This window comes from Galeopterus variegatus, unplaced genomic scaffold (genome assembly GCF_000696425.1).
Source record: "Galeopterus variegatus unplaced genomic scaffold, G_variegatus-3.0.2 Scaffold86, whole genome shotgun sequence".
In the NCBI taxonomy this organism is placed as follows: domain Eukaryota; kingdom Metazoa; phylum Chordata; class Mammalia; order Dermoptera; family Cynocephalidae; genus Galeopterus; species Galeopterus variegatus.
In genome coordinates this window covers 674,087-686,360 of record NW_007726197.1, presented here as the reverse complement: position 1 = coordinate 686,360, position 12,274 = coordinate 674,087, and positions in this window count along the sequence as shown.

The window sequence follows — 12,274 nt, the reverse complement described above, 5'->3', positions numbered from 1 at the left end:
GAGGTCTCTGTTCTCCCCGTTGGGGGCGGGGGCTCCCAGGAGCTGTCTGCAGGCCTTGTTGGGGGGAGTTGGGCTGTGGAGACAATGACTGGTTTTCTGCGCTGCAGGGTCAACACCCTCCTAGGCACCAGTGGCCTTTTTAAATTCTCTTCGAGTAGAGAGGGGAGAGTTGGGCTGTGAGGAGTGGGAGGTTAACCGCCCAGAACCCTCTCAGCAATGGCTGCTGCTGTCTGCCCCTTTCCCCCGCTCCCCAGCCCAGCCCTCGGCAGTTTCCCAGTTTTCCCAACTGTGGCCTGAGCCCCATGACTCACTAACACCACCGGCTTGCCCCTCCTGTGTCAGCACCCTGTGAGATTCAGCATGCTCCTGTGGCATTCCGCTGGACACTGGCCTGAGGGAGCAGAATCCTCAGGATGCCGGGAACCTTGGGCTGACTGGCTGGCCTTGGGAGGGGCCTGGGGCAGCGTTGCTTAGGGTGGAGGGTGGAGGGGGGGAACGCAAGGCAGTCTCCGGGTTTGGGTTTGCATCCTGAAGGCGCTAGAGAGAGGGTCACCTTGCCACAGCAAAGCTACTGTCTCGGGTTACCCTGTCCCGTCCACCTCCTGTGCAGCTGATAAACCTGTAGGGCTGACTTACCCCCATCCCTGCAACTTAGATATGTCCCTGACTATTAGGTTCCTAGGACTCTCCCCGCTGGCTGCCCATGCCCTGCCAGGAGAATGGAAGAAGCCCTCCACTCATGCCAGTAGTTCTTCCCAAACTCACTGGCATTTCCAGAGCCAGGGAGGACTTCAGATACAACTTCAGTTATATCTGATTTCTGAATGCCTTAGTGGCTACTGTTTATTGAATATCTACTGTGTGCCAAGCAGTATGTCACAATAACTTTATGAAATAGGTATTATTATGTCCATTTTACAGGTAAGGAAACTGAGATGCTGAGAGACCAACTTTCCCAAGGTCGCATAGAAGTGGGATCCAGCCCACTTCCATCTGATCCCCCAAACTCCTGTATCAACCCCATCATGGGAGGTCTCAGCCCACTCTGGGGTTCTCTGGTTCTGCATCAGTCTTCAGGAGAAGGAAGGATGGAGGTGGTGCTCTGGGTAATGAAGCCTTCTTTTGTCCTGTGCCAGGCAGAGCCAGGCTCCTGCATGGGTCACAGGAGAGGGCACCAGATCTGAGGAGCAAGTAGGTTTCTGGTGTGCGATCTTGTGGGGTCAGGCTGCCTGTCCTGGAAACCTCCCCCTCAGATCAAGAAGAGATGGAGCTGCCTTTTAGGCTGCACTGCATTTGTTTCCTCTGTAGACCCAGACTCTGTCTCTGTGTACATGGGCCTTCCTGTCCCCAGAGAAACAGGCCCCACACTGTAGGGCAGAGCACAGCTTCATTCTTCCCAGCTCCTACCCCAACCAAGCTTCTCCTTTCTGGGGTAACCCTGTTTTGAACTTGTGTCCAGTATCTCCATCTGCCCCTCCTCTGATTCCTTTCCTTCTCTAACTGAGCTTGGGAGCTAAAGGAGAGGGTAAACATAGGGCCTTGTTGAAATCCAGTTCTAGCACATACTAGCCGTGTGACTCCCTCTCCCCAGCACATTGCTGAACTTCTCCCAGCCTCAGTTTCCTCATCTGTGAAATGGAGATCAGAACAGAGAGAGGTGTTACATGAATTAAATGAAATAATGCACAGTGTCTGGCGGGTAGCAAGGCTTAATAACTGGTAGCCGTTGTGATGGTGATTTGGGAAAGGAATTTCCCAGTGATTGTACTGTGGCTGGCTCGGGGGTAGGGACCAAGGCAGGCTCTCCTAACTGCATCAGGCCAAGCCCTTAGAATCTTTCCTGCTTTTCCAGGTTGGGGAGGAGGGCTCCGCGTAAGGGAATGGTGGTGGTTGTGGGAGGGCGGGTTGGATGGAAACCTGCCAGGAGGGACCAGGAATCTTTGCTGTGGGGGCCCTCCCCTCTAGTTTCCTGGAGAACTGGGGGCCTCCTGCTGCAGGGCCCTCTGGCAGGACCTCCTTTCCCTGGGGTAGAAGGATCCTCCCCCAGTACTTCATTAATTGCAGTCCCTGTTCTGCTCTGTTGTCCGTGAGGGAGTGGCTGGCCTGGGTTCAGACCCACCTGACTGGCCCCATTTCTTTGGGAATAAGTCACATTTCGGGGCCGGCCCGGTGGCGCACTGCTACAGTGTGCCGCTTGGGATCGCGGCGGCGCTCCCGCCGAGGGTTTGGATCCCACATACAGACCAGCCGCTCACTGGCTGAGCGAGGTGCAGGCGCAACACTGAGGGTTGCAATCCCATTGCCGGTCCCGGCCCGGTACGGGTGCGACACTGAGGGTTGCGATCCGTTGCCGGTCACGAAAAAAGACAAAAAGGAAAAAAAAAAAAAAAAGTCACATTTCTCTTCCCTGACTCTGTTTCCGGCCACCCCTTCTCTCCCCTACCCTGGACCCTTTGCCTTTGCCCTCCCGGCATTCACTGCAGAGTGGGCACTTTCCCATCTCCAGGGGGTGGGAACAGGCCAAGGTTACTCTTGCCGTGGCCCCCACAGCTGCTTGCGCGCGTGCGCACGTGCACACACACACACACACACACACGCACACACAGAGGCACACACAGAGGCACACATACACAGAAAGAACTCAGCTCTAAGGCTGTGCTCATGGCAACTCAGGCAGAGGGTCCAGAACCCAGGATCACTATAGAGCTGGTGGCTGGGCCCGGCAGGAGCTGGCCAGTGGTGCAGCGGCAGATTAGGAAGAAGGAAAGCTGTGGGCGCGTCTCAGACAGACCTCCTGTCTGAAGGAGAGCCCATCTGCTCCTGAAATCTCCACTGCTCCGTCTGCAGAGGAGGATGGTGGGGTGGCAAGTGTGAGGCTTGGTTTTGAACTGAAAAGGGTCTTGAAGCTCCCTGACAGCATGAGTGACCCTGGCGAGACAGGACACCCTGCTCTGGGAGACATTGGCCAGAACTTTTGAAGGGACAGAGGTGAGATCCTCTTTCTTGGACCTTGATAATGTTCCCACCCTGTCTTCATCCTCCACCTCCCCCAAATTAAATAAAGTCATCTCCAGAAACGGAGAGTTGGAGGTAGACAAGATGACCCGATAATGGCTGGTTGATGTGTCTGTTCATTATTTTTATCCATCCTCCACCTCCCCCAAATTAAATAAAGTCATCTCCAGAAATGGAAAGTTGGAGGTAGACAAGATGACCCGATAATGGCTGGTTGATGTGTCTGTTCATTATTTTTATGTTGAGTGGATGTGCCCAGTCAGTTTATGGACTTTGGGGTTAGTTCAGATCCTACCTCTGTAGCTCTATAACCGGTTGCCTTAGGTTAAGTAGTTTGCTCACCTGAGTTTCAGTCTCATTATAAAATGGGGAGGATAATAGTATTACCTCATGTGGCTGTGAGGATTCCAATGAGATAATGTCCACGACACTCCTAGGTTTCTGCCTTACCTGATGTCATTACTGAGGGGGGTGGCAAAAGGAGTTAGTGGGCTACATTTGGCAGTTCACCTTTGGCCCCCACTCCATATTTTTTCTAAAGTCAGGATCCCTGTAGGCACCAGGGCTCGGGTCCCAAATTGGAAAGGCAACTCTGTTCTTGAAATGTTTCTACCCTCCCTCACCCTGAATGCCCTCTCCTTTTTAACATTATCAAGGGAAATTCTGACAAAGTTCCAGAATGATTTCTGCCCTCACACTTTGCTTCCCTAAAATACCCTGCCCTTTTCTGCCTGGGGAGTCCCCTCAGGAACCAAGCCTTCTCTCCTCTGCCCCAGCCGTCCAGCAAAGGAGACCCTTGCAGGGTGACCAGGCCCAGGAGGGGACCTGGCTGTTCTTCCCATGTCCTGGCAGGATGTGCTGCCTGGAGCAGGAAGGTGGTAGGTGCTCTGCTGGAGGGCATTGCTCATGACAGGAGCAGCACGGGGTCTCCATACCAACTCTGCCAGCAGCATGGGACGAGGCCAGGAAGGGGGTCACAGAGTCCCTCCCTGATCCTGGCATGGAGACCAGCTGGCAGCATCCCCCACCGTGGCTGGGCGGGGTGCCATGTTCTTTGTCAATGCCAGACCTGACATGGCTCCATCCCAAGAGAAGGCAGCCCTCGAGTGGCTGCTGACTTCCTTGGCTCTGATGCCCAGTGGAGGGAGCGCCGTCTCTGGGCCGGCGTTTGCAGTCTGTGCAACCCTGGGGGAGCAGAAAGGGCATTGAACCCGGAGTCACAAGCCCACAGTCCTAGTCTCAGCTCTAGTCAGTGTGAGTGGCCTTGGGCAGGTCAGTTCCCCTTCTGAGTCTTCTGAGGGCACAGACCAGGGGATTTCTAAAGCCCCATCTAAGACTGCTGGTTTGTGGCTCCAATTTTTGCCAGTACTGCCAACAAGGTGAGCTGTGCCTTGGGGCCCCAGGAAGGACTCACCTTCTGTTCCTCCAAACTTTCAAGCCCAAGGGTTTCCCCCAGCTGAGGCCTGAGTACTCGGTCCCTGCCATGGCTCAGAGGGGCAAGGAAATTCTAGAAGACCTCACCCCTGTCAGGAGAAGAAAAAGTAGCTCCCAAAGAAGTGGATGCTGGATTCAAATGCCACACAGACACTGGATACTCAAGGGCAGAGGCTGGCGAACCACAGCTCTTGACCAAATCCTGCCTGTTTTTGTATGGCCTGTAAGCTAAGAATGGTTTTCACATTTTTTAAGTGATTAATGAAAAAAATCAAAAGAAGAAAAAATACTTTGTGATACTTAAAAATTATATAAAATTCAAATTTTAATGTCCGTAAGTAAAGGTTTGCTAGAACGTGGTCACATTCATTCATTTATGTCTTGTCTATGGGGACTTTCGTGCTTCCAGGGGTAGAATTGCATAGTTTGCAACAGAGACTATGGCCTGCAAAGCCCAAAGTATTGGCTGTCTGGCCTTTTATAGAAAAAGGGTGCTCACCCCTGCTTAAGGTAATCATAGTTTTCTCTAGGCCTTGCACTAAACCATTCTGGAATCTCAATCTAAAAATACTTTCTTTTCATTTAAAAAGAAGCATTGCTGGGTTTTTTTTATTATTATGTAAGCAATAAATGTTCATTATGGGAATATTAGAAGATGCAGATAAGCAAAAAGAAGACATAGAAATCACCCGTAATTCTAGGGCCCACCCGTGGCTCACTGGAGAGAGCATGGTGCTAACACCAAGTCAAGAGTTAAGATCCCCTTACCGGTCATCTTTCAAAAAAAAAAATCACCCATAATTCTACCAACCAGAGATAACTACTGCTGGCATTTTAACTTATCACCTTCTGGATTATACACAGTGTATTTGTGTTTGTATGTGTGTGTATGCAATGTGTGTTTATGGGGGTCTTCAAAAAGTTCATGGAAGGATTTGTATTATCTTTTAATTAAAGTTTTCCATGAACTTTTGAAGTTATATATTTGCACACATACAGCTTTTACAAGTTGTACCCATGTGCCCTCTTCCCTGAAAAACACATCTCAAACTGTACCCTTGGGGACCGTCCAAACAGAAGTGCTTGGCAGGCAGTTGGACCTGCATGTCCGAGGCTCGGGGGCTTGACAGGGCCAGGGCTGTGGGTCTGGGAGTCACCAGCATGTGGGTGGTAGTTTCCACCACCGGAGAGGATGAGGTCACCCAGGAAGCGTGCGTTGAGGAGAAGAGCAAAGGGCCAAAGATGGAACTCTGGGAGTGCTGACATTCGAGGGCAGGTAGAGGAAGTGAGTCCACCAGATGCAGGAGGGACCCAGGAGGCTGCGTTATCATGGAGGCCAAGGGAGGGGAATACAAGGTGCTGGAGCTAGGATGGTTCCTGGTGCTGCACAGCTGCTTGTGCAATGAGTGCATGGCTGGAAGAACCAGCCTCCACTCGAGGATCCTGAGCCCTGGTTGGTGAGTGGCCCTGACAAGGGACATTTGGAGAACAGTTGAACAACCGTGAGATGTTCAGAGGCTCCACAGAGAAGGCCACGGTGGGAAGGAGGCCACTCAGAGTATGAAGACAGAGGCGGGCAATGCAGGTGACCAGAGGCCTGGGGCTGTCGCAGGAGCCTGGTGGCTCTGTTGCAGGGTGGCACGAAGCTGCTCTCTTAGACCAGTCGCTCAGATTGGAATGAGGAAAGCTGGTAAAGATTGGCCAGGGGTTCCTGTTGGAATGTGGGCGTGGGGAGTGGGGGCCAGACTATGGGGTGGAGTATAAATAGGAATAAGGCTGAGATGCTGGGAACCCTTCCTCCTTCCCCCATGAGACTGAGAGGTCCCCAGGGATGCCAGGGCTTGAGGGGCCCGCAGTCCTGTTGCTAAAGTTGGGCATGGAGAAAAAACCAGAGATGTGAATAAACATCCCATGCAAGGCCACCAAGAAAGCTGGGCTGCTCACATCCGATCGGGGACGGCTGAAGGGCAGGCCAACTCGATGCTCTGTTTCTTCGGTCTCATGTAGAAGATGGAGGGCGTGAGCATCTGTGATAAGAAAGCTGGGCTGCTCACATCCGATCGGGGACGGCTGAAGGGCAGGCGAACTCGATGCTCTGTTTCTTCGGTCTCATGTAGAAGATGGAGGGCGTGAGCATCTGTGATAAAGCACACGCAAGGGACACAGACGTGAGCACTTTCCTTTGGGATTTAAGGAAGACCTAAGAAAAGGTTGCAGACTTTGGAATTTTGAAAACACTGGGCGAGGTGGGTAAAGGACCTTCCTTGGGTTAAAGAGTTAAAGAGGGCTGGTAACGGGAGCAGAGAGGGGCTCCGGGCTGGAAGGGGAGGGAGGCCTTGTCTGGAAGCAGGAGAGTGTGGGAGGGGAGCCGTGCTGCCCTGGCCCCTTGCTTCTTGCCTCGGGTCTGGGCTGTTCTGTTTGCACAGGACCAGAGCTGACAGGAGGTCACTTTGTCCCATCTTGTCACTTGGAAATCTAGAGCCTCCTCAGAGATGGCAGACCAGCCTTAGCCACATCCCCCAAAAAGGTCAGAAAGAAAACACCAGAAGATGCTATATGTGCCTCTGCTCCTTGAGCCCCAGGAAGCCCTAGAGCAGCAGGGTAGACACCAGCAAGACTGATGTGGGGCCCACACAGAGAGGCTAGATGTGAGGTCGTGAGGGGTCAGGAGACCCATCCATTGGGGTCGAGGCCAAGTTCTGAGACTGGCCAGGTCATCTGCCCTGAGGCTCTGGGAACCTACCCTGGAGTGACAGGAGCCCCAGGGTCCTGTCAACCCCTCCCCCACAATCCCTGGAGGCCCCAGCTTGATGCATGTGGGTTGGAACCTCTCATTAGGGGTTTTCTCATCCCAGTCCACCCTTCACTGTAGTGTGGCATCTCCAGCCCAGAGACCTCACTCAGGGAGTCACTGCTGGCCAGGAAGCTGCCCCTGTGTCTCAGCCTATGTTCCCCCACTGCCATTGGGGCCACAAACTGGCTGGCAGAGGAAGGTTAGTTTACAGCTGAGGCCTTGAGCCCGGCTTTCGTATATCTACTTGCTGATCATTTGAGGGTTTGCTCTGTGCCAGGCCCTGTGTCAGGCCGTGGGGGTGCAGTGGTGACTCAGATCTAGCCCTTGCCTTGAAAAAGCTCACAGGCAAACTAGGGAAGTCGACAAGTAAACAGAGTCCTAGAGCCAAGTGCTCTACTTGGGGACATCAGAATGCTGTGGGAGCACAGAGGCGGGACCCTCCCCTGGCTGGGCACAGTGGAGTTTCAGGCTAGAGTAGAAGGCATCTGGGAGAGGTCGCACTTGACTCGAGCCTTGAAGATGAGCAGACTGCTGGCGTCCCCAGCCCTGCCCTACTCACTACGGGCACCAATCCCTGATTCCGCTTCCCTCTGAGACCATACGGGGAGTCTAGGGCTGGTTGACTGGACAGCCTAGGCTTGCTCTAGAGAGCCCAGAAGGCACTCGCTGCGGGCACCAATCCCTGATTCCGCTTCCCTCTGAGACCATCCGGGGAGTCTAGGGCTGGTTGACTGGACAGCCTAGGCTTGCTCTAGAGAGCCCAGAAGGAGCACAGGGCCAGGCCCACCCCGTTTGTGCTCAAGTCCTTACTGCTATGACTGGAGCTGGCCTAACAAGATGAAAAACCTAGAAACAGGTCCCTGGTCTGCCTGAAAGTTGAAGGAAGGGCACCAGCATTTATCACACACAGCAGTGTGTCCTGGAGCTTACTGGTGACTAAGCTACGGTCTTTGTCCTTGAGGGGTCGAATGTTTATATATCTGTAGAGGAAAGAAGCTTAAATGAGTCATTATATAGTGGCTCAATGTCTTATGCAGTCACTTGTCCCTTCATACCACAAACAGACTGACACCTGGTAGGTTCCTTACACCGTGTAAGGCGCCAGGGAAACAAAAATGATGAAGACCCTGCTCTTGTCCTGAAGGACACCACAGTCTAGTTACGAGTGTGCACAGGCTGCTATGCAAGCGACAAACAGGCAGCATCTCGTTTTACCTAGAGGCAGGAGGTGTAGTCATGCGCTGCTGCCCGGGGGAAGTGACACTTGGATTTGAGAGTGGTTTTATCAAGAGAAAAATGAGGGAAAGGCATCCCAGGCCAAATGAATGGCATGTGCAAAGCTGTGGGGTGTGAGTGTGGTTTGCTCTGGGAATGCCAAGTATTTTTCAATAAAACTGGACACTCCGGGGAGGGTGAGAGCTGAGACTCAAGGAGAAGACAGGGATCCAAACACAAGAGCCTGGTCTGCTGGGCCCTGGAGTTTGGACTGTTTCCTGAGGGCAGTGTTAGCTTTGAAAGGTTTTAAACTGGGCAGTGATATCACCAGGAAGCAGCTGAGAGAGTTAAGTCTAGCAACTGGATTGGAGGCTAGGAATTATCCTCATTTAGCAGCAAGGAAACTGAGGCATGGCGTGTCTTCCCAGGTCACAGTGCTAGTAAGTGGAGTTTCTTCCATGTCACCAAACTGTAGGGAATTTTGGAGAGCTGGGTTAGACAGCATTGGCCCTCACCATAGGCCATTTCTGGTCAGAGTATGACACTGTAGGACCAGTGGTGCGTTTGTCTACAGCAGGGGCAACCCTGAGGTCCAGACGCTTCCTGGGCAAGCCTCTTGACCAGGTGTCCTGTGGATTTGCCCACCTTGCTCCCGCCTTCCCTGCCTGTTTCCTGCATTCCAAACAGGGGCTGTGGGAGTCTTCTCTGAGCTCCATCACCGTCCAAAGCATGTGTTCATTGGCAGGGGGACTGCAGGCCTGTCTGTTTTCCTCAGTTCTGCAGCCAAAAGGCCCCAGTCCTGCAGCCTGTCTTATCCAGGCTAGGGCAAGGTGAGGTCGGTGAGGAGAGCTCCAGGTAGCCAAGGGGTGATTAGCTTCCCCTGAGGTTTGTCACAGGCTCAGGAATCTAAAGCTTCCAGCTCTGCAGGGCAGGGGCAGTGGAGGATGAGGGAAGAGATGGTATCTGCGGGCTCCCTGCAGGCACAGTGCTCTCAGGGAGGAGGGAGTGTCTCTGAGGTCTCAGCTTATGACGTCCTCAGACTTGGTCAGCCATGGCCTCTAGTTCTTTGAAACTCGTCCAAGGCCCAAAGTGGCTGAGTGATGAGGTGGGGGCAGGGAGTAGGAGGCAGAGGGTGCCTAAGGATCCTGGCCGGCAGTCAGCCTTTGTACTGAGGGTCAGAGGCTCCAGCCTTCAGAAAGTGGGCAGTGGTGAGGCATCCTCACTGACAGGAATCAGAACGGAGGGTCCAGAAGGCCCCGTAAGCACCTTCTCCTGCTAACATTCAGGAGCCCGGCCCTTCCTCCTGGGGTGCACGGTGGCTCTGGCAAGTGCTCCGTCCTCACTGACAGGAATCAGAACGGAGGGTCCAGAGGGCCCGTAAGCACCTTCCCCTGCTAACATTCAGGAGCCCGGCCCTTCCTCCTGGGGTGCACGGTGGCTCTGGCAAGTGCTTGGTTTCCTCCAGCCTGGCTCCTCCTTCCTCCTTCTGTGCCATCCGTTTCTCTGGCACCAGCAGGAAGTTCTGGGCCGGTTGGGGTGCGCCCAGGAGGAAATAACAGGAGGCAGCTGAGAGCTTCCCCCACTTACCTGGGCAGGGAGGCGGGAGGGAAGGCTGGTCCGAGGCCTGCTTGCCCACCCCACGCAGCTCTTCAGGGGGTCTCTGCTCCTTCAGCCACCTCACACCACCCCTGCCGGGCCAGCATCCCTGCAGGTTGCCCCCTTCCCCTGGCACCAGTTGCATGGGGACAGCCCCAGATGGCTCCCTGGCCCAGGGACAAAGGCCACACTGTGCCTGGCCCAGGGCTGGCCTCAGCCTGGGTCACACTGAGCCCTTCTGTCCCTAGCTGGGGGTGCGGGGCAGACAGCACCAAGGTGACAGGCCTTTTTCCTGTTCTCTTCCCCCTTGAGCCCCCACTCTGAGGAGCTGACTCTCCCAAGGGAAAAGTGGCAGAGGCATCTCGTGTCTTGAGCTGGGGAACAACTGACTATTCACCGCCCAGCCTGCCCTGTCACACCCAAGACCCTGCTGGGTTCAATGCCTCGATTGTCCTCAGCAGAGAGATGCATCCACTCTCTGCTGTGGTCACCACCCCCACCGCCTGCTCCCCTGTCACCATCGGGAAGACCATCCCTACATCTGACCCCCATCCCTCCCACTGCAGTGACAGCTACTTCCTCTTGGTGGAGAACAGCTGGTCCCCATCCCTCTGCATTGCTTGGCCCCACATTCCTGCTCAAGTCAGCTGCCCCCCTGTTTCACCTCCCTCTCTCTCCCTGTCCCCCTGGCACAAGCTGGTGGCTCCTTGTTCCGAACTGAACTGTGGGGAGAGCAGGTGTGATTCTGGGCTTGTTCTACTTTGTCTTGCAGAAATTGGGGGCCTGCCTCCAAGAACGCTTTTAATGAGCTCCCCTCCCCCACCCCACAAGCAAGAGCAAGGGTGTGAGATTTACGGCAGCTACTGGAAGATTCCTGAGCCACAGACCCAACACACCATCCCATAAATCCCAGACTGCAGGACGGTTTTATGGGGAAGCCCTGTTTTTAGAAAGGGGTGTGGTTGGACCCTCCTGGCAGAACTCAGGCCTCAGGAAGCCAAGTGCCTTCCTCCTCCCTCCCGCATTGGGACAACCATGATTGAGCCCAGGAGCATCAGTTTGTGCAGCAGAGATGTGCCTGTTTCAGGGCAGAGATATTTCCCCCGCTCTGGGGGTCTCCTGCTGCACTCAGCATGCCCTCCCCGCTTCTGCCCACTCACCAGCTCTGAGGATTCCTTGCCTCAGCACAATCTAGAAACATGGGAGATGATCTTGCCTTACCTGGACCTCATATGCTTCCCACCCATGGCTCCATGTGCAAATCCTTGGAGATGCTTTTTAAAAATGCATTTTTCCAGGTACCGTCCTCGGAGCCTCAGTTCTAGAATATGAGGAATTTTAATATTTTTACAATGCTCTCTGGTGATTCTAATGTTCAGCCAACGTGGAAAATAACTGATCTATACAATGGGCACATCTCCGTTCTCCTGTCGTGCTGGGGAATGTGTCTCCAGGTAGGGTGATCTGGGTCCTCTTGTCACTGGAACCCATACCGTCCCACCACCGGCATGAAGCCTCCATTATGGGTCCCCTTGGGCTGGATGCTGCCCACAAGATGGGAGGCAGGGTGGCTATCCCTGAGGCTGGAGACAATGCACAGAGCCACAGAGGAATGGATGAAGTTGGCTGGCAGGAATGGGTTTAGGGATGGAGAATCAGGAAAGCCCCATGCTGGTGGGCTGTACTGAGGAAGCTGCAGCCACCTTCTCATCAAGGGAGGCCTCCACAGCCCCTGAATTCCTTGAGAATAGGGACCATGCTTTACTCGCCTCTAACCCAGTGCCTTCACGATGCCGATGCATAGTAGGTGCTCAATCCACGTTTGTTGAGTTGAACCAAGTGAGACTTTAGGGCCTACAGACAGAGGTGGATCTGGCTGGCCATGCAGAGGCAGCAGCCTGATGAAGGAGGGTCTGGTGATACCCAGTCTCTGGGCTCAGGAGAGCAGGAGGGCCATACTTAGCTGCGTTTGGGGCCAGCCAGGAGCATGCAGTGCCAGGGAGGGGACCCTTCCCAGGCTGGCTGAGGACAGAAGGATGTGATCATTAAGCAAAGCAAGCACGTTACTGGCCCATAATCCCTTAAACCAAGAGGATTCAGGAGGGGCCTGGTTGCCTTGGCGGCTAGGTACTGGCCACTGACAGGCTGAGAGGATCCTCCAGGAGTGGGCTGTGCCTGTGCGTGGGTTAAAGCTGGGAGGGGTGGAGGGCAGCCCTCTCC